Source organism: Patella vulgata, chromosome 7 (genome assembly GCF_932274485.2).
Source record: "Patella vulgata chromosome 7, xgPatVulg1.2, whole genome shotgun sequence".
Classification (NCBI taxonomy): Eukaryota; Metazoa; Mollusca; class Gastropoda; family Patellidae; genus Patella; species Patella vulgata.
The window spans coordinates 24,933,016-24,956,074 of NC_065885.2; the positions used below are offsets into that span (position 1 = coordinate 24,933,016).

General features: G+C 34.5%; 1 long non-coding RNA gene across 1 annotated transcript; it reads right to left on the reverse strand.

Moving 5' to 3' along the window:
• Positions 1–1,034: 1,034 nt before the first annotated feature.
• LOC126828304 (uncharacterized) lies at positions 1,035–22,846 on the reverse strand. The gene is made up of 3 exons (XR_007682975.2): positions 22,671–22,846; positions 17,935–18,037; positions 1,035–3,281 (listed from the first exon to the last, which is right to left on the reverse strand). It is a non-coding gene; the product is annotated as an uncharacterized LOC126828304 (long non-coding RNA).
• Between the last annotated feature and the right edge of the window lie 213 nt (positions 22,847–23,059).

The following is a 23,059-nucleotide window of genomic DNA, read 5'->3' on the forward strand; positions in this document are numbered from 1 at the left end:
AAAACGCGAGGGGCCATAATTCAGGAAGTTACGGTTCGATATGCGCGAATATCGAAAGGAACCGAGATCTTTAGGTTATAAACTTACATTTAAAGTTTCAACAAAATCGGATAAAAATCGTGACCTCTATAGGGTCCACAACCTTGATATACCATATTTTTACGCTATTTGAGAACGAAGGGCGGCCATTTTGTCTGTCAGTTTTGGACCGATTTTCACGAAATTCGAACTCAGTCGTCCTTATGGTGTAACGGTGATATAATTATACGGTTTTTTTTAAAATGTCATTCGCATGAAGATAGTTCGACTAGAGTTCGGAAATCCGTGCAACTGACGGTAGCCCTGTTGTGGACCATCTAGACTGAGGTCACAATTTATTTGCGATTTGCACTTATAGGGCCGTATCTTTCTGGATTATGGACCGTGATTGTACGAAAAATCACCATGGAACTCTGTGGATTTGTGTTCCTGGTGTTAAAAGCTTTCCAAAAATGTATACATGTAGTTTGTTTAGTACGTACGGGACCTTGTAGCGGAAGTTCATACTAGAAATTTTGGCTGCAGGCCTAGGGGGGGTTGGGTGGCTGAATGGATAGCGTGCGCGTGCTGTATCATAAAGTCTGTCATTGAGTCGACTGGCATGGTTTCGAATCCCCAGTTGTACGTGACAAGGAGTAGGGTTGCCTGTCCAACCTCATGGGTTTTCTCTGGGTCCTTCGGTTTCCTCCCACTGCTAAAGCGAATTATTGAAATAAAATTAAACCATGTGTTAGTCCCGAAATGACCTAGTTTGTGTCAAGTGGACTTAAACCCCATTTCTCTCTCTCTCGCTGCAGGCCTATTTATTTAGGTACCTAAAAGCCAACTCTCCTACAAAATGTTGTTATGTAAGCAAATATCAGTTTGGTCCATCTAGACTGCCTGGTCCCCTTGGAACTGTATTTGAACTATCTGATTAAGCACCACCCATGCAACATAAATAAATTTGGTTGAAAGTCCCCATAACAATAGACAATAGATTTTATAATATTACACATATTTATATATATTATTATTTATTTTAAGCATAACAAAGAACTGTTGAGTAATCATGAAATAATACATGTAGGAGGGTATTTTAATGAGACTACATGGTTGAATGATTTTGAGGTATATCCCTGAGACACAGATATCATCTAGTCTCATCAAAAAAGATAAATAATTTTATATAGTTTATGCACATTAAAGGTCTGTCAACTAATAGCATCAAGTACAATTTTTGAAAAGGATCCATGATAAATATTATTGCAAAATTAAACAGGCAACATTATATTACCAAGAATCTAAATCTTTAATTTTATAATTGACCTAGATGGAGGAATGGTAAAAACATATGCATATGGATAGCCAATATGAATTAAAATCCAAAAATAATTTGTCATCCATATGCATCAAAAGCCAAAGCACAGTATATTTTATAAGCAAACAGAAAATGAACTAATCTTACATGATGAAATGTCATTGTGGTTATATGGACAAATATACCAATGCCTGGCCCCATACAGTTTGAAAATCAACATGCTCTAATAATGTAAGTTTGAGGGTCAAACTAGCTATATACAAATTACAGTACAAATCTTTAGCCTATAAAATTATTCTCAGTGGTCTACTTTGTTTTAAAATTTCTCTCTTGGGTATAATTGTCAGTGACCTTCACTCTTAATACTTTATAATTAATATCAGCCAAATTTTCCAATTATTTTTGTCTTTTCAGAAGATAAAATCACACAGTACATGTACATCATATGAGCAGAGGTGAGGATAAATTATTTTATAAATAAAGAAGATTTACAGTTTAGGAGCCTATATCGAATTTCAATTTGCATATGGTCACAAGTGCCTTACATAATGAAAATACATACACATATATAATAAAAGGAAAGACATAAGAGTAGGTAGTTTCTCGTAATTTCCAATGGCTCACAATAGTCACAACCTTATTTTCTACAAAATCATTCAGATTTTAATAGTTTATTATTGATTTAGCAATGAAACGGTTTGAAGAATTATGCCTTTTGGGGGAAAAGAACTGCAATAATGTCCTCCTTGAAATCATTATGAAAGATTTCAATATCTATTTTAATTTAATGAAAAGGTCTAAGGGTAAATAGGTCATGCCAGTTCTCCAATTCTATTCATTTATTAATAAGATATTGTTTATAAAAAATCAAAAGAACTAATTATAGCATCAGATTTTTTCATTATTTTGTCTATGACTCACAAAAAATAGTGTTTTTGTATCTAGCTGAATAAAAATACAGGTCTAAAAGAAAAAGGTGTACAGTATATATAGTTAGCAGTAGGTTTAGGTATATAGTTGAAGGGAGATAACCTACAATATTTATGGAAATTACTACAAATAATGACTTATTGACACATCAAATCACTTATATTGTATTATACTATTTTATATATCTGTATAGCAATATTTATTATTTAGAAATAACAAACCCTTGATTAACCATGTGTAGCAGTACCAGGATTTCTGGTAGGGGTTGATTTCAAGATGGTTCCCTTTTCTTATTATAACAAGTAGCAGTATCATGATATGTTTAAAGTGGGGTTAATTTCCATATAAGATGGTTCTCTTTTTGTGAATAAAATGGGGTTTAACATCCTACTGTTTTGATCTGACAGCCATTTTTCCAACCTGGGTCTTAATAGAACATCCAATTTTCATCAATTGTTGGTTAATGTGGGACAATACAACACTGACAATAGACAGCAGTTTGATGCATCAATAAGCATGCTGAATAATAGTACCACTGTAGTTAAATTGGTCTTGAACACCTTGAAATATATACTATGTATAATATAATAATATTCAATCTATTTTACAATTCAAACAGAAAATATATTTAAAAAATATAAAATCATTCATAAATCTATTTTATTTTTATTTTTCTATAATGTCAACATTCGCTCCAAATCATAATAATATATTAATTATATACATCACAGAAATGTTTTACAGGAAAAAATATGTTCTCATTTCTATTTGATTCGTTCCGTTTTTGTATCTTTTTGAAGCTTTTCCTTAAAACTTTGTTTTAAAAATAAATCTTTATCATATTCTTTATCTTCTGGATGTAACAAAACATAATCTGTAAGAACTGGATGTCCTTTACGCCACCATTGAATAAATGATCCCAAAATTAATATTGTCATTGCTATGGCAACCAGAATAACTGCAGTTTCCAGGCTCTTTCGTTCCACATGTAGGATGAGGGATTGTTTGATATCTGAAATGATAGAAATAGAAAAGGGTATTATTAAAATGACAAGATAATTCTATACTTCCTACATTATTAAGCAAGAAATCAAATAAATTGCATCAACTTTGGGGATAAAATCAATCACGTGCTGGTGTAAAAACAATTTTAATTTCAATCAGTCTGTCAGGACCATTCAGCTTATGATTTAAAAGCTTACACTTTTAACATCCAGAAACTTATTTACGTTTCCATGGTTACCAGGCTGATTGGAAAAGATTTTCTGAATAAAATATAAAATGTACTCAATTTATATGAAAAGAATCCCCCCCCCCCCAGTTCACAAAGCTAATAATAGCTATTGATTCACACAGAAATCATTTAGTTTACCATGGATTATTTTTGCAAGTTCATTCCTTGTATACAAAAAAATGCCAGCTTTGTGCACTCCCCAAATAGAGAGAGAGAGAGAGAAATGGGGTTTAACGTCCACTCGACACAAACTAGGTCATTTCGGGACTAACATATGGTTTTTTAATTTTATTTCAATAATTCGCTTGCGCGTAGTGGTCTTTAGCAGTGGGAGGAAACCGGAGGACCCGGAGAAAACCCACGAGGTTGGACAGGCGACCCTACTCCTTGTCACGTACAACCGGGGATTTGAAACCACGCCAGTCGACTCAATGACAGACTTTATGATACAGCGTGCGCACGCTAACCATTCAGCCATCCAACCCCCCCACTCCCCAAATAAGAAATGATATCAGGTGTTTTAAAGATAGTTTATGTTTTGATGTAGTTTTCCATCATCGTCTATTTGGATAACCACTAGGCAGTAAAGATCGTAACCAACTGTAATCTGTTCAAATATCAAGAAATGAAACTAAACAAATTCAAATCATTGAGCACAGATGTTGTTATTCATGTGGCAGGGTATGCGAAAATAAAGTTTCATAGTTTACATGGCTAACAAAACTTCTAGCTGATTGTTATAATAATATGCTAGCTGTATTATATTGATCCATTTCCTTAAAGTTTCATTCTTTCAGTAACAAAGTTTTGAAATTAATAACCATGACTCCAATTATAAGCATCTTGTAATACCTGAAACAGCATCAACTACTCGAAACAAACATAACTTTAAGACATTTAACAAATCATGTGAATAAAGCATTACTTCCATTGTAGGCTTGCATTGCCTAGAGAGCAAAGACACTCATATTGGCTCAAGAAAGCCGGGTTTCAATTGAGAGAGTTCAATTACCCTTGTACATGTATATGAATATTGAGACAACAGATTCTTACGTTACTTCCTTTAAAAGTTAAAATAAGCTATTGATGCATGAGCCATGAAAGTATAACAGCCAGGTTATTCTAAATCCTTTTTGTTTGGTTTGATTCTGTTTACAACTGTTTATTAACATTAACTGTGTTTTTATCTTGTGATGATAAGTGGAGAGCTAAATACGCCTTCAGCATTAACTTTGATGGATCTGTGTGCAATATAAGTACTCACTATTATTATTATTATGCTTTAGGCTGCATCTTTAGTTAAATTTTTAAAGTGTCAAGGTATTACATTGAAAGTATACAGTACATAAAACATCAGTTTGTGGAATCCACGCCCACCATATCCTCATGATACACAATCCTAATACAGCAAAAGTATTTCTTTTAAACACAGGATAGTAGACTAGATCAGATTTAGTTTGTAAAAACAAAATTCAATCTTCAATCAATAAATAACATCTGCCCCTGGAACCATACTGACTTGTGACTATAGTAACCACAAACAGCTAATTTACAGTTGTATTAAGTGTTGAATAAAGTGAAATACATCTTTCATTGACTTCCTAACAAGTGGACAAGTATTTGAATTGATTTCTGGTACAAGTTTGTATAAATTATACCCTTGTGTATTAAGATTCAGTCTTTAGTATCTAATGCTTTTGTTATCAAACCCATATGAAGGAGACTATTGTGAACCATTTAACCATTTTTTCAATTTGAACTAATTCTGGAAAATTAAAATGCTTATGTTAAATCATTTAACATAAGCATTTTAATTTAAATGCTCTCATAATAAAAAAAATGAACTTTTCAATGTCATACTCATTCTTCAAACACAGAACTATCTACATGTACTTTGAGAAAAGATCTCTGCCCTGAATGGCCACCATAAAACGATGGTTGCCAGGCAATGAAACATACGCCCACAGCAGCCAATCTGAAGTCAATCGGATATTAACTTTAGCCTCTAGAGTGTCCACAAGATATTTCAAAGTTATTAAGGGCCATAACTCTGGCAGTAATTATCGGATATCAATAGGCTTCTTCATCTCTTGACCATAAACATTGTGTATAAATTTCAAGTCAATCGGATATTAACTTTAGCCTTTAGAGCGAGAGAGAGAGAGAGAAATGGGGTTTAATGTCCACTCGACACAAACTAGGTCATTTCGGGACTAACATATGGTTTAAGTTTATTTCAATAATTTGCTTGCGCGTAGGGGTCTTTAGCAGTGGGAGGAAACCGGAGAACCGGGAGAAACCCCACGAGGTTGGACAGGCGACCCTACTCCTTGCCACGTACAACCGGGGATTCGAAAACACGCCAGTCGACTCAATGACAGACTTTATGATACAGCGCGGGCACGCTAACCATTTAGCCATCCAACCCCGCAGCCTTTAGAGCATCCACAAAGATTTTTCAGAGTTCACTGTGTATAAATTTAAATCAATCGGATATTAACTTTAGCCTCTAGAGCATCCACAAGATCTTTCAAAGTGATCAAGGGCCATAACTCTGGCAGCAATTATCGGAAATTGCTGAAAATCAATAGGTTGCTTCGTCTCATGACCTTGAACACTGTGTATAAATTCTAAGTCAATCGGACGGGGGCGACGACACTATACGATCACATTTCAATGTCGGCGTATAAAAACTAAAAAATCTTTTCCAATTTTTTTAAAGATGAAAATGGAAGCATAATAAATATATGTCAAAATTTCATAAACACAAAAACTAAATAATCTTTTCCAGTTTTATTAAAGATGATAATACATATATGTCAAAATTCTCGAAGTACACTTCATGTTTTCAACTAAAATCATTGAATCAAAATGTCGGTCAACTAGCTTCCTTGCTGTTCTCATGCGGAGTTAATTGTTGACAGACATCGTTTTGTATGTGTGATATTAGCTGGAAGAGACATATTAGCTATCTTACAGTGTTAAAGCTGTTGGAACAGCTTGTGGAAGTTTACAATTGACTGACAATCAATAAAAAATAAAATCTTCTTCATGAAAAATTATTTCCACTTCCCATCACCCAATATTATTTTTCAGCATCCATGTTTGAATCATTGCTACATTAATACAACCACTGTGTTCATTCAATGTATAGAGCTCTAACAAAGGCCCAACATCAAATAAACTGAGGTTTAAATGTCTTATTTTTTCTGCACCAATCAGGCTAATGAAGATGTACATACCGTACGCCATGCATTGACCGATGAAAAAGTTTTGCCTGGACAGCTGTACTATGGCCTGTTCTTTTTTCAAATTCCAACTGTAATGGGTTCTTACGTACATACCAATGTGTAAATACACAGAACCTCAGTTTTTTGTCCTATCCAAATGACTAGACACTGTTTCTCGCCAGGTCTTCTGTCCTACACCACTGATACAGGGAAACCAAGCTGGAAAATCCGGCAAACTCAAGACTGTATGACCAGGTAGTATTTCACACAGCCATTCACCCAGTATAAGGTAATAGACTTACACCATAAATGGGCACTCAAGATGGATTATCTAAAGTGAGTTAACAATAGTCAGCTATGACAGAGATAATAGACAATTAGTAGTAATGAGATAATCCATCTATAAACATTACATAATCAAGGCCCAAATAGTCAACGTAGTAAATGAATGAATGGATGTCACTTAAATACTACCCCTTAACAACTATGAAATATTATTAAGTGTAAATATATATAATTACTATGAATTGTTTATTGTTACCAAGTAACCTCTAGTATATTAGAGGAAAGATTGTAGATCGGAAGGTAGAAAAACCGCAGGCAGGCAAGGGACATACTGAAGGGCAGGTCTCTGATAAGTTATTTCTTAGATGCTGTTCCTTATTAAGTTACCTAGCCTGTGGGTCAATATATTATTACTGTTTAAAATACAGATGTGACGTCATCCTTTGAGTACCATTATTTCAAATAATCGTACGGGCAATGTGCCAAGCGTAACTTCGTTAAATATTGAACTCGAGTGACGTATTTCATTGCAAAGCACGTGCAAGTGTCTGCATTTTAAGTTGTTTAATGGTCTCGAGCTTAAGACATTGCGTAATATATTGTAAAAACATTCGGGCCTCACGGCCCTCATGTTGTTACTATATATTACTTAATGTCTCGCTCTCAACCATTACAATACAGAATATAAGATTATACCAAGAAGAAAGAGTTATTGAATTATTGTATGTTCAATCTCACACCCCCAACTAGATTGAACATATACTATTCAAAAAAAGTAGGGGATATTTGATTTTTAAGTGTTATTAAAGTCACCTAATGAAACTGACGAAGAAACAAATGACAAAATGAAATGAAGTTCACATTCATCGATTTATTCCAAATGATCGTTAGACTAAGTAAGGCACAGACTGACCATTATAAGGGTAAAATGATACCCGGGGTCAAACAGCAAAGTTACCACAGCATCACAACCAAGTCAGTAACGGGTAAATCCTCCTCTGTTTGCCAAACAAGCATTGATCCGACGTGGCATACTCCTAATGAGACGTCTAAGGTCATTTTGGTCCAGATTGTCCCATTCCTGTTGCAACGCAGCAGCAAGTTCTTGGACATTGGCAGGACGTTGTTGACGTTGACGTAACCTCTGTCCAAGCATGTCCCAGACATGCTCGATGGGGGAGAGGTCGGGACTCAGTGCTGACCAAGGTGATGTGGTGATGTTCTGTTGTTGGAGGTAACCTGTAACGATCCTGGCCCTGTGACATCTTGCGTTGTCATCCTGGAAGATGAAACGGCGGCCATGACGTCGTGCGAACGGCACAACATGGACTGCCAAGATGTTGTCCCGGTAGTACTGGCCTGTAACACGCCCTGCAGCAACATGTAAAGCCGTTCTTCCAGCAACAGTGATGCCTCCCCACACCATAACAGAACCACCCCCAAATCGATCATGTCTGATGACGTTAACGTCTTGGAAGCGCTCGTTTCAACGACGCCACACCCTCCTACGTCTATCCAAAAAATCAACAGTGAACCTTGACTCATCTGAAAACATCACATTGCTCCAGCGTCGATTATCCCAGTGTTGACGATCCCTACACCAACGACGTCTTGCCTGAATGTGATGATCTCTCAAACAAGGGATCACGCGAGGACGTCGGGCGCGAAGGTGACCCCTATGCAGTCGATTCCGAATCGTCTGGCCACTCACTCTCACACCAGTGTCTGTTTGAAGACGAGCGCTGATCTGATTTGCTGTGATGACACGATTTCTCAAGGCCAAGGTACGGATAAATCGATCCTGGGCTTGAGTTGTCGCCCTTGGTCGACCTGAGCGTGGTCTGTCCTGTACAGATTGTGTATCACAGTATCTGGACCATAGCCTGCTTATGACAGACTGAGAAACATTCATCGTCCGCGCCACAACTGCCTGTGTTGTGCCGATCTGTAGCATGCCAAGGGCACGTAACCTTTCATTTTGGGTAAGCCGACGCATATCAAAATTTGTTTTCTGGTCACTAAAACAATTAAACTGATGTTTCTACCCTGGAATTCAATGCCACAATGACTGTAACATTCAAAGTCAGAGTCGTGCAAATCTTGGGTTGGACCCCCATGATGATCCCAAGCATCACATGCATTCCATGCGGTAGCTATTGGTGCGTTTGGGCGTCACATGTAACTGGAAATGTTTCTTCTGTTAGGTTCTATAGTGACTTTTTTCGTAGTCATTTGCATATTTTAGTATTATGCCCCCAAAATCAAATATCCCCTACTTTTTTTGAATAGTATATAACCCATCGTTGAAGGTTGGACTATAAGCAGGTCCATAAACCCCGGATGATAACTGCCTGGTTAATGAGCTGCCTGATTATTAGTACAGTTTGTGACTCTAATTGTTCTTCCTGTTTGTAATAGTGGACATTACTTTACTGTGGATAATTTCAAAGGATCACTCAACTTGAATGTTTTTGCTTGTAAATATCTATTGATATCATTTCAAGTACTGTTTTGTTATTTCGTTTAGCTCAATACAGAGAAAATATTTGTTACTTCCTGGTTTAATGACCCTTTATTTGAATTTATTCCACAAATTAGTGGCTTCAGATCCTTGGCTGGCCATCAGACAGAATTGAGTGCAGTTGTGTATTCATATGCCAAGAAACTACCACCTGCCACCTTTTTTTTTTATCCATTAACTATTTCTATTATATGGTAGACTTGGCAATGCTTAGTCATATCTCAGTTAAATTATACTACAGAAACTTGGTCAACCATCTTAACTATTTGTCAAGAATATTAATCTACAATATCTAAATATCAAAATTAATACAGTGGGCTTAGAAAAGTGGAACAGGGCAAAAAGTATTCAATATCTACAGTAAAGGTTATGAACAATAATTCAATTTTCACATTCTAATAAAATGACAATAACTGTTATTGATTTTAGACTGTGAATTTAGATAAAACTGACAGTAGATAGTATACACCTATTCAGATTGCACCAGCTTGCAGTGATCTTTTAATATAACTGGATACATATGTCACTGACTGTTTTATAATACATATAAGGCTACCAGTCACTTTATTTACACTGCCATAAAAACAACTCTAATAAAATAACTTAGTCAACAACCTTCTATGACCTGTTTTCAACTAATCTCTGTGTTATTGTGGTAATCAACAACAAAATACTTGTCATGTACTGGTAACATATACAGAAAAAATTGAATCCAGCATCACAAGTCAATTACAAACTAGGACCACCTTTGTTTTGTTTTTTTTTAGAAATAACTTTCAAAGTACAGTATAAAAGGATTATGTTCAGTTCTAGATGTATGAATATGTAATAGCAAAATGCTAGTTAGAAAACAACATTATTCAACTGAGAATTGTATAATAGGCAAAGAGCACAATTACTGTAATATATCAATGTGTGTATAGAATTCTGTACAGATGTCTTTATAACAGTTTCTGAGAAAAGTAGAAAAATTATACAGAAAAGTAATTAAATAGCAAAAACTAAGTAAGGCTTGTTTGCTAACAATTACAAACATTTTTCTACCATAAATTTCCTAAATAAGAAAGTAAAATACTCAGCCATTATAATAGATTTAAGCGTACCTGTATACAAAGAATCCTAAGTACTTTAAATGGTTTTAAAAATATGTTTAGGAAAATTAATTGCATGACAAAAAACAACTTTAATCTGGTTCAATGGCAACACAAAAATGACTGGGATTTAACTGAAAATTCTCGAATGAGCAAACTTCACAAGTATTACTATTATAATAGATTAATGTGTAAACTTCTATATCTATACAAACTTCACAAAGTTCCGGAGAGGTATATGTTCAAGAGACATAGAATAAACATGACGCCCACACAAATTCAGTAAGCGATAAAAATAAACATAAATGATTATATAAATAAAAAAAAATTTAATATGTACACTGAACACTCCTCAACAAGAGCCTAACAGTCTTCATTGCCTCAACAGTTCAATTTTGTTTAGCTAATTCAAGGAGCGTAGCGTCAATGCTTAATCAACACAATTTAGTCACTTTGGGGCCCAATATTATTTTCCCAAATAATTGAATATTTCAAACAAACTGGAAAAAATTGAAAAGGTTAGGTTGGAAAGTGGAATCCCAGTATTTTTTGTCATATATTTTATTTTGTTATGTAACTCAGACTTGGATAGATTATATATACTGACACCAGAGGCCATTTTGCTAAAGAACCATCTCAGAGTCCCCACTTTAAAGATGCATTACAGTGTATGTGCAAGATTGAGATAAAGAGATGGCCATTCTTGCTATAATATTTCAAAAATAGATAATGAAAAATGAATATATAGTAAAGTTTTTTTTTTCAAATTACTTTATTCTGACAAAGTTAAACCAGCGGTTGCCCGGCAAGATACGCCCACATTTTGCAAGAGATGGATAGAGAAAAAGCTAAAAAGAAAAGTGATTTTTTGTACAATCAGGGGCCATAATCCAAAAAGATATGGTCTGCAATGCACAAAGATCTAAAGGGACTGAGATCTTTGGGACATAAAAAAAACCCATATACATGTATACTCTTCAAAAAAAAAAAAAAGAAACGCATGCAATGTAGTGAAATTTTGTCATCCGTATACTCTCGCTCTACCATTGCCTCGTTGCAACAGGTACCGCGACGCATCACTGAACCAAACTGTTCTCCAGTGTTACTGTAGCCATTTTTACGAAATTAGAACTCAATCATCATTGATGTGTAATGGTGATATATTCAAACGGTTGTTAAAATTGAATACAAATTGTGACTTCTAGCGGGTCCACAAGCTAAAAATGCGATATTTTAACAATCAGGGGCCATAATCCAGGAAGTTACATTCAGATATGGGCGATTATTGGCAGTAACAAAGATCTTTGTGATATAAACATAAATTTAAAGTTTCATTAAAATCGGATCAACAACCTTGATATACCATATTTTTTACACCATTTGGGTACGAGGGGCGGCCACTTTATCCGCCAGTTTTGGTCCGATTTTCATGACATTTGAGCTTAACCGTCATTACGGTGTAACAGTGATATATTCACACATTTTTTTAAATCGGAAAATAATTGTTACCACAAGCTAAAAACACAATTTTTCATACAATCAAGGGCCATAATTCAGGAAGTTACTATCCAATATGCGCAAATATCGACAGGAACTAAGATCTTTGGGTTATAAACATGCATTTCAAGTTTCATATTCAAAATCAGATAAAAATTGTGACCTCTAGAGTATATAAATAAAATCGATTTTTCGTACAATCAGGGGCCATAATCCATAAAGTTATGGTCCGATACATGCCAATATATCAAAAGGAAGCGAGATCTTTGGGAAACAGACCTATATTTCAAGTATTGTCAAAATCAGATAAAAATTGTGACCTGTAGAGTGTCGAGAAACAAATTGTGGACGGATGGACGGACGGACAGGGGCAACAGCATAAAACATCCACATGAAAATGTGGGCGTATAAAAATTATGAGTGTTGGAAGATATATCGTTGATTGTTAATCATCGTAGCATCGGTACTGGACAAATGATTGAGACTATCCATTTTATCATCAAATTTTTAATCCATTTATCAAATATCTGACATCCGATGATTTAGAGAGTTGATTATGGGCTTGTCATGATAATAAATGTCAAAATAATAGTTTATAGAACATTTGAAGCCAAAATAAGACCTGCAATAGGCAGATTTAGTTCTTACATGATGCATCTTTAACAAATGTGAGTAAATTTCAAAATTAAGAAAGAGAAAACTAATTTTTATTAAAACCATGTGTACCGTATGACTCCATGTTGAGTCCAAACCCTTTGTTCCTCTAATTCCATATAAAATGACCGAACAATCAAATAGAAAACTCACCTTTGCTATTTATTAAACCCATCTCTATTTATAGAATAAACACAAACAACAGTATAACCACTACTCAAATTCTAACTTCTGATCCAAGTTAGTAGTACATATGTCCATGTCAGCATCAACCCAGACTAATTTAATTTTAATGAACTAATAAGCATTGTACAGGAAAAAAATGTATAATGTATTCCCAAAAGCAATACTGATGGACTACCGTTCTGCAAAATGTATTATCAGGCGAAAGAGATAACATACATGTACATGTATAATGTCACAACCAAACCATATGTTACAGTTCATAGTCTATAATTGACAACCACTACGCATTCTAAATGTTCAGTTATAATCAATTTCAATTAAAGGGATAGTAAATTTTGAAATACAATTTCTAGAATTTGTTTGTTATATCTTTGTCAGTCATTAATTTGATTTACAAATTAGTTTGCCATGATTACACTGGACAACTTCATCTTGAATTTTTAAATTCATTAAAAATTTGTAATTTGTATGCTACTGCATGAGTTATGGTTATTTAAAAATAAATTTAAATTCTGAATTCTACTAAATTAATTTAAACATGGCTAATTATTATCAATAACTTATATTAACTTAAAATTAAAATTTAATTGTTTCTTCATATTTTAGAATCACAGAAATTTTACTGGAATTTATCTACATAATTTGACAATGAACATATATGTAGCAGGTGTAATTCAGTATTCACAGCTGTTGAACTATATATCAGCCCACTATCATCAGACCATTATAAAACATAGCTAAATTTACAGTTGCACTTCTTCACATTTTAGGTAACGCTTCATAAAATTGCATTTTTCTAGATTTTTAAATTTAGGACTCCTAACATATTGGGAACTCCGGCAGTGGTGACCTTTGACTTCAAGGTTAGCTTTTACTCTATAGCTTTGAGTAATGGGCCACACTTTATCAGTGACTCCTGGAAGCATCTCTATATTTTGTCTAATAACTAATGACAATTAAAGACTAATGGAGCATATTATGGCATTGATTGAATTTTCTGACATATTTTATTGTATTGCCTAGACCTAGTCAATAAACTATTCACAGACATTCTTTTCTTGGCAGAACGATAATATCCTTGATCGAATTCTTTGAATTCCATTGACTATGTTCAATACAGATGATTAGTGTACTTAAGTCATTTTCTCATAAAATCAAGATGAGTCATTGATTCAGTGAAGGTGAACTCGCAAAGAAGTGTGACATTTTCTGGCTCGGATCAAGTGTTCATACACTTAATATAATATGTAATGGATAGGTCCCAGCAGATTATATATATATGTAAACCAGCGGTTGCCAGGCAAGATACACCCACATTTTGCAAGAGATGGACAGAGAACAAGCTAAACAAAAACACGATTTTTTGTACAATCAGATGCCATAATCAAGTTACGTTCAGATATGCATGAATATCGAAAGGAATCGAGATCTTTTGTGTCTTTTAAGTTTCATCAAGATCGGATAAAAACTGTGACTTCTAGAGGGTCCACAACCTTGATATTACATAATTTTACACTATTTGCGTATAAGTAGCAGCGAGTTTGTTAAAAAGTTTCTGTCTGATTTTCACAATATTTGAACTCGGATAAAAACTGTGACTTCTAGAGGGTCCACAACCTTGATATTACATAATTTTACACTATTTGCGTATAAGTAGCAGCGAGTTTGTTAAAAAGTTTCTGTCTGATTTTCACGATATTTGAACTCAACCATCATTAGTGTGTAACGGTGATATATTTAAACAGTTTTTGAAATCAGATAAAATTGTGACCTCTATAGAGTTTCCACAAGCTAAAAAACACGATTTTTCAGACAATTTAGGGGCCATATTCTAGGAAGTTACGGTGCGATATGCGTGATTATCGAATGGAACCAGGATGTTTGGTTTATAAAAACACATTTCAAGTTTCAACAAAATTATATAAAAATCTCCTCTAGAGTGTCCACAAGCTAGAAAAGTGATTTTTCATACGGCCATAATGAAGTTACGATCCAATACATGCCAATTTCGTAAGGAACTGAGATCTTTGGGAGATACAACTATGTTTCAAGTTTCCACAGAACTGAATAAAAATTATGACCTGTAGAGTGTCCACAAACAAAATTTGAACGGTCGAACACACAGACGGACAGTATCTGCAACAATATATGTCCACATAAAAATGTGGGGGTATAAAAATATACATGTATAAGATAATATAAGATAAAATTGATTAGCTAAAACAATGTTGCTGCTGTATCTATTTAAATATTTATACACTGTGCTGACAACCAAGCTTTGCATGACTTTGTTGCTATGTCAAGTTTTTCTTTGTTGAGGCTGGCAGTGTATACCGTATAGGCCTACAATGTATATATATATCTCGAAATCAAGTGTCCTAGTCATTTAAACCTTATTCCTAGCTTAAAGTACATTTAGCTAAGTCTCTAACTCAATATCATCCAAAGTCTTACACGTTGAAAATACGAATTATTTGTCAATTCAAATCAACATTGATTTTGTGATCTTACCAGGAAAAGGCAGGCTTCTGATATCCAATATTTAAGACAAAATAAATATTTACCATTGGTACACGAATCGTGTACCATAGTGCGTTTTAGCATCATTTGCAACAAGTGACCAGAAAGAAAGAGGCTAGACATATTCAACTGGTGAGCCTGATAAATAGACTGGAATAACCAGACGCTAGAAATTGCTATAGGGTTGAGACACATGCCTTATTTCGCTGGACATAACTGATTTGAAATTAGAGTCAAAACGGAAACAATTGAATGTAAATCAGTTTATATACAATCAGATTACATTATTATATGCGTTGCGACCCATTTGGGTCAATTTCTAGGTCCCAAGTATTAGTGATTTAGCTCCTTTAACAAGCACTCGATGCTACCAAAACATACATCAACTCGAAGTGAGAGAGAAATTGGGATTAACATCCAACACAAACTATGTCATTTTGGGACTAACATATGGTTCAATTTTATTTCAAGAATTTGCTTTACACATAGGGTTCTTTCTTTAGTGCTATAGCAGTGGGAGGAAACCAGAGGACCCGGAGGAAATCCGCAAGGTTGGACAGGGGACCCTAATTCTTCTCACATACAAGCAGGGAATCAAAACCATGTCACTTGACTCAATGACAGATCTTATGATCTAAAGAGCACTTGTTAAACCATTTGGCCACCCACCCCACTTTACTGGAAGCCAACCGTCTGCACTATCAAATACACGCAATATCCTATACATTTATCAATAAAATATCATCATTCATTTACAAATCTGGTTCATGATAACTTTGTAATTTGTTTCTAGGTAAGGTAAAAGGACTGAACAAACTGTATTAAAAAGATTTTGATTCAAGAGCAATAACTGTAAAAAATATTTGCTGACATTTATTTTCGAATGTAAAGTTTTAACAATTTTATCAATAATTTTTCACTGCAAGGCACAAGGTTAACTCTGTCAATAATGTGGTTTTCTTCCTTTTGATATAAACTTGTTTATTAAAGTGGCATTATGGGAGATTAGATAAAGAGCTGACAGTTCTCACTATAACAGTTAAAAACTAGATAATGTAAAGGGAATTTGCTGAAAATTTCAGTCAAATTGATCCACTCTGAACCAAGATATTAGCTTTTGAATTTTAAACCTAGCCTCGACCATTATTACTAAAGTCGGTATAATAAAAAACATAGTCTTGATTACCCATTTTTGAATTAAATCATCAATGAGCGTTGAGCAGCAAATTGGAATCAAATCTAGTAAATATCGCATGCTAGCGATGACATTGAGAGTTGATTATGGTCTGGATAAGGTAATTAATGTTTATTTAATAATTTATATAACATTTCATGCCTAAAGGAAGACCTTTAGCAATAGGCAGATTAGCTCTTGCATAATGTATGTTTAATAATTAAACCATGCAAGTTTTAAAAACTTTTCATCAAAATACTTTTGATGGGGTTCACACAATTTTAAAAAGTCTGTCGATAACTATATTGAATTCTATACAAAATCTGGGGATACTGAAAACAATACAGACTATAATTTTTGGTGGCTTCTGTTAGAATACAGGGGCGAATCTACCCAGCTACATAAACAAAATTGTAAAACAAAACTTTTATGGGAAAAGTGTCACGGTTGTGTGCTTTATGCTTTATTATCAGATGGTGGGATGGGATGGGCATTCAAAGGACGAGATAATGATATAGACATGTGATACCACAATTAATGCTTTGCATCACTGAACTGAATCACAATTTGGTCCTACATTTATTAATTCATAATAAAAATTGACATCAAACGGGGTGATGGTTTTCTCTCTTTACAAAAACTCAAGTGTGTATGTATGATTGTATGCCTACATAATTTGGGGACGATGATGGCAACATGCATTGTCAACTGTCAACAATTCCGTGACAGAAACCTGGCAAAGCTCCCCCACCCCAATTCTAGATCTGCCCCTGGAATACTGGGATGATGTATTTTTATAATTTGATAGAATACATTACTGTGTATAGTTAGTATTAAACTATGGGTGTGTGTTAATGTCAAATATAGTCAACAGTCAAGTATTCTTATTTACTTTTGATCCACACAGGATCACCAACAGGAGAATAATTAGTCACAGGGGCATTATCAAATTACTTTCTCATGTTCCCATCGATAAGAAGGAAATTAAAATTGTCAAGACAATGTTCAAGTGAGGGCACCAAAAACATTTTTGATCGGAGTACTCACAATTTCACATTTTATCAAACTTTATTTAGCAATGAGAACACAATTTTTTTAACAGCACTGAAAAGGTGACGGTAAAAAAGTTTTGATAAATGTATGCGAATGAAATCGTTTTTAATGGTACGTCAGCACCAACTGGGACATATTGCGACATGACTCACAACAACAAACAACCTAAGGTTACGAGTCATTCTCTTTTAATGAACCCACAGCAGGTTATTAATCTCACCTTGTATTTCAGAGATAACTCTGGATATTCTGGACGGTTCGGTGTATTTCACACTTGGATCTTCGTCAGCTGGACAATCTCCACATTCTGTATTACCTATACTCTGAAATCAAACGGTGATGTTTATAAACAAATAGTAAATTCTTAATTACCTGTAAGAGGAAATGAAATGGGGTTTAACATCTTACCTTTCTGGACCAACTGGGATAATGAAGATGGGCATATATACAGTGTAGTGTGCTAAGAGAGGAATTTTTCCCTCACAGTGGCATTATGGCCTATTCTTATATAGGATTCCAATTGTCAAGGGTTTTTTTACATGAAGGTGCACACCACAGGATCTTGGTTTTTGTACCATTTAAATGACTAAACACTGTCCTTGTCAGCCCTTCCATCCTGCACTACTGACAAGGAGAAACCACACTTGAAAATCCTGGAAAACTTAATCGACCAACACCAGGATCAAACACAGGACCCCCTGAATAGTGAGCCAGCAATCAATTCCATGTTTTTAAATGAATGTCTAAGAAAAAGTAACAGCTAACATTCTAACATTATACTAACAACAGAAATACATGTATTAGTTATATCTAATTATTCTAAAAAAAACAGCAAGTATATACATATATATACTTTTGTCTTTTAAAAACATCATTTATTTTACCAGAATAGAACTTACTGTACAACAGGATTACCAGGTAGGATAAAAACTACGAAAATTAGCAATGCCTTATCCATGTATATATTATAGACTAACCGACAGTTATAAAAGGCTTTGTTTATCATTTAGCGCTGTCTAGGAATCCCTTGAAAACTAAAATATTGTGAAAGTTTAATCTCTAAGTCTAATACATGTAGGAATATCAATCCAAAAATGGTTCAATTCTCTTCAGAATTTACAAAGTTATTGAAATTTAATGGATCTAGACGGCCTGAGTGTAACAATCTTTTATTGGCAGTGAAGAAACAGGATGGGCCTAGAGTAAATCTGATTGAATATATAAGCCAGGAAATTATCTAGTGCTGATATTTTGATTGTGTTTTCTTAATTGATTTTGGGGGTTGGATGGCCGAATAGTTAGTGAGTGCGCGCTGTATCACAAGGTCTGTATCAACAGCATTGTTTACCCTTTTGCCCAGTCTACTAAAACACGATATCACCTGCTTGAAAAGTTCGCACAGCTAACAAGTTTTTGTTGTAATTATGCACCATTTACTATTTAAGAATTTTTTCATCATAATAATAATATGCATTCAAGAACTCTACTACTCCATGCTCCGAACAAAGCAGGCTACATGTACTTTCCTGGTCAAGGCAAGCTTTCCCTTGCTATTCCTACTTTTTATTAAAAATTGCCGTTCTTCCTATTTTACCGTACCTTTTGGGTCAGAAAATGTAATTTTAAAAAGTGTCTCATTTCAGAACTGCATTTCCCTAGTAGGGAATAATTAAAAGTCAGACAGGTATCAAACAATGTACAGTGCAAGCTGTTTCAGAATCGGTGTGAATATTCTCAAAAAAACAATATGTATAGCCATTAAAAACATAATTCTGCCTCAGGCTAATCCAACTATATGTTTACAATTGTTTCTAAACTACATGTAGGCCTACTGACATCAGTTAGTAAGGCCCTGGTGAAGTAACCAGAAAGTCCCACGTTCGATCCGGTGTTGGCTGAGAAAGTACCTCAGGATTTTTCAGCGTAGTTTCCGAAGTGCAAAACAGAGGAACCTGGCATTTTGTTGTTCGGATAGGACAAAAAGCAAAGGTCATCTACATGTATACATGTTGACTTGCATGTAACTTGTAAGAGAACCCATCACAATTTGAATTTGATGAAAACTAGATGTAAACATTGCTTTTCAGGCAAACATTTTAATATTAAAGGCCTAGACTTGATTCCTATTTCAAAATATTAATACCAGCTTCATTGTATCAATCAATATAGAAAAAATAATCTAACTACAGCATTACAACAATGAACTTCTACACTTTTTCTGGGCCAAAAAATCTTTTTATTCTTATTGATTCATCCAAATGAAAACCTCTCTTGGATAAGGAAAGACGTGCCTAATGACAAATTATTTAAATGTTTTACGTGCATTAACTTGAAGTAGAAGATTACCGAAGATGAGATGTTGTTAGGTCTGAAAAGTATTTGTGTAAATCAATAAAAATAAAAAATATGTATAATGGTAATGGCATAGAAAACTGTATGTTTTCTGAATGAATGGTCTTGGTTTTGGGTTGCGTAAGGAAATTCAGTTTTGCAAGAAGCCCAACTGTTTAGCAAAACAGAGAATGAACAGTACAAGAATACAATCTTCTTAAACAAAATTCACATTGAATGATAAAGTTGGATTTACCACCCTCCCCCTAACAAAAAATTAAAGTGTCCTTTTTTTATTATTAAGGATGCCTTATGTGAGAGCTAAATCTTCCTATCGAAAGTCTTTCTTTGGGTTTAAAAGTTATATATATATATATATATATAAATTATTATTTAGACATTTATTTCTTGACAAACCTACATGTATTAAACAAGTCTCTAGACCATTGGATAGCTGAGATCAAAATGGATTTGAACACGGTCCGCATCCTACATAAAGCATCTTTAATTACACAACATGAAATAGGAATCTTGTTTCAGTAATTTGCATAATATAAATTTCTGACAAACGGTTAAACAAGGTCCACAGCTCTAGAGGTAATTAACAGAAAATGTTGAAATTTAATAGGATTCTTTCTCTCACTAATGTAAGCAACATATTTAAATTTTAAAAATAGATTGGATAATAAATGTAGCCTGTAGAGTGTTCACAACAAATTGGCAAGGGCTACGGCACTTAGTACTACTAGTGAACAACATCTATAAATTTTAAATAGGGGTGACAGCAATATTTACAAATTACGTCATTTCAATGTGAGTGTATAAAAAGAAGATAAAACTCTTTTTTTTTATCAATTTGTTCTCATCTCCAGAGGTTTGATGTGTTAACAAGTTTTTGAAATCATCTGAATAAAGTCACCATTTATCTTTCAACACATGGAGGTGTAGTAATAACAACACAGGGAACAAATTTACACTAACAATACTATCATGTTTTCTTTTCTTTTTAAAAGGAATCTCTGAATACACGAATGAATGAAAGAAATAGGGTTATTTTATCACGTCCTTCTGTTCTGCTTCAACTGGGATAATGAAGACAGACATACACCTTAGTTTTTCATATCATCCGAATGACTATACATTACTTTTCCCTTGCCAGTTTGCTCTGTCCTGCACCACTGACGGAAAATCCTGATGAACTTTCTCTGTCCACAGGGATCATGCCTGGATCGAAAACGGAACCACCAGGTTAGCTAGCCAATGGCTCCTCTCTGAATACACATTTGGGTTATTAAGTGCATTTAAAAACAACAACACTTTTTAGACCAGGAGCCCAGAGGGTCGAACCTAGATGAACGAGGTACCAATGTCTGACCATATAGGCATCTACATACTAACCTGGGATGCACAGAAGTGGGCGTCTGCCAGGGTCCTGTCCCTGGGTGTGGCCCTGGTAATCGATAGAATGACGGGTGTAAACTCATACATTTGAGGTACCTGTCGAAAAAATTTTAAATGAAAGAGTACACCCCACTGAGTACGAAATTGCCCATAACAGACAATGTTGGCCCTTGGATGGCACAAACTGACAAATATTGACCCTCAAGTACATCTGGAATAACCAGACACTAGAGATTTCCATTCGATTGAGCCTTCTGGCGTAACGTTTGAATGTAAATCAGTTTACTGTACATTCATATTACATTATTATGCTGTGCGACCCATTTCTGTTAATTTCTAGGTCCAAAATATTAGCGATTTAGCTCCTTTAAACTTTAAGTTACTTTAACTGTATCTTTAAGGTTAAATTTTTCAAAATTCTACTTTTATACTATAGCATGTAATTTAAGTTCTCCCCGTGCTCAAGTTCACTGCTAGTCAGTTATATAACGACTCAATGGTTAACGTGCGCATTGCATCGTAAGATCTGCGAATGAATCAAGTGGCGTGGTTTTCGATTCCTCGCTTGTATGTGACAAGGAGGTGGAGTTTTCTCCAGGTCCTCCAGTTTCTTCACGCTAGCTAAAGACCCTACACGCAAGTGAATTATTGAAATAAAATTTAACCATAGGCCTATTATGTTTGTCCCAGAATAACCTATTTGTATGGCATAGATTTGTCTCTTTTGAATGTTTTTATTGAATGTTTTATTTTTAATACAATTTGGCAACCGGCAGGTATAAGTTAGTTAAATACTTATTTCACGACCTGATAGACATCAAAAGGGCTATAGAAAGAGTAACTAGGTACTTTGGATTAGAATATATACAAGTTCTTTTGTGACACCCTGGTAGGCCTGGAAACAACTTAACAAGTGATCTGCCCTGGTACAATGATGAATGAAGTCAGTTGACAAGCCACAAGTGACAAGGCAAGATTGAAAGTTTTTGTAGACCAGATCTTACACTGTATAGCACACATACGTATTATTAAAGTGTATTCTATAAAAATTTGATTTAAAAATCAATCCATGACAAATATATAGACAAAAGTTTGACTATATCATAGTATTATTTACTGCTTTGGGATATGTCACTTCAGTTACTGAGTTAGGCTAGTTCAAACTCAAAAGTCCAATTTTATAAAAAGTTTGACTTTATATCTCGAGCTAAATTTCTTACTTACCGAGTCAGATTCACATAAAAATGAGAATGCCAGAGACACTAAAAAGCTCATCGGTTAATTCCCAGTAATTCTACGCTTGAATATCAACGAAGGAGTGAAATGGATTAAAACTTGTCCTATTTCGCTAGAAATCGTCACACCACATCAAAACGACCTTGCCCTTGCACGTAAGCGCTTCCGTCGAATACACAACAATACAAAAGGTCACGTGACAAACATACATTTATCGTCTGCTATTATCATTCGCTAGATAATGATAAAAATATAAAGCCCATAATATTTTATTAACCATTTAGGCTCCATCTGGATATACAGAGAAAATCCATTTGTAAAGTTAAGCAAATAACTTAAGATTCGCCTCATTCATGTTTTTGATTCGCAAAATTCCA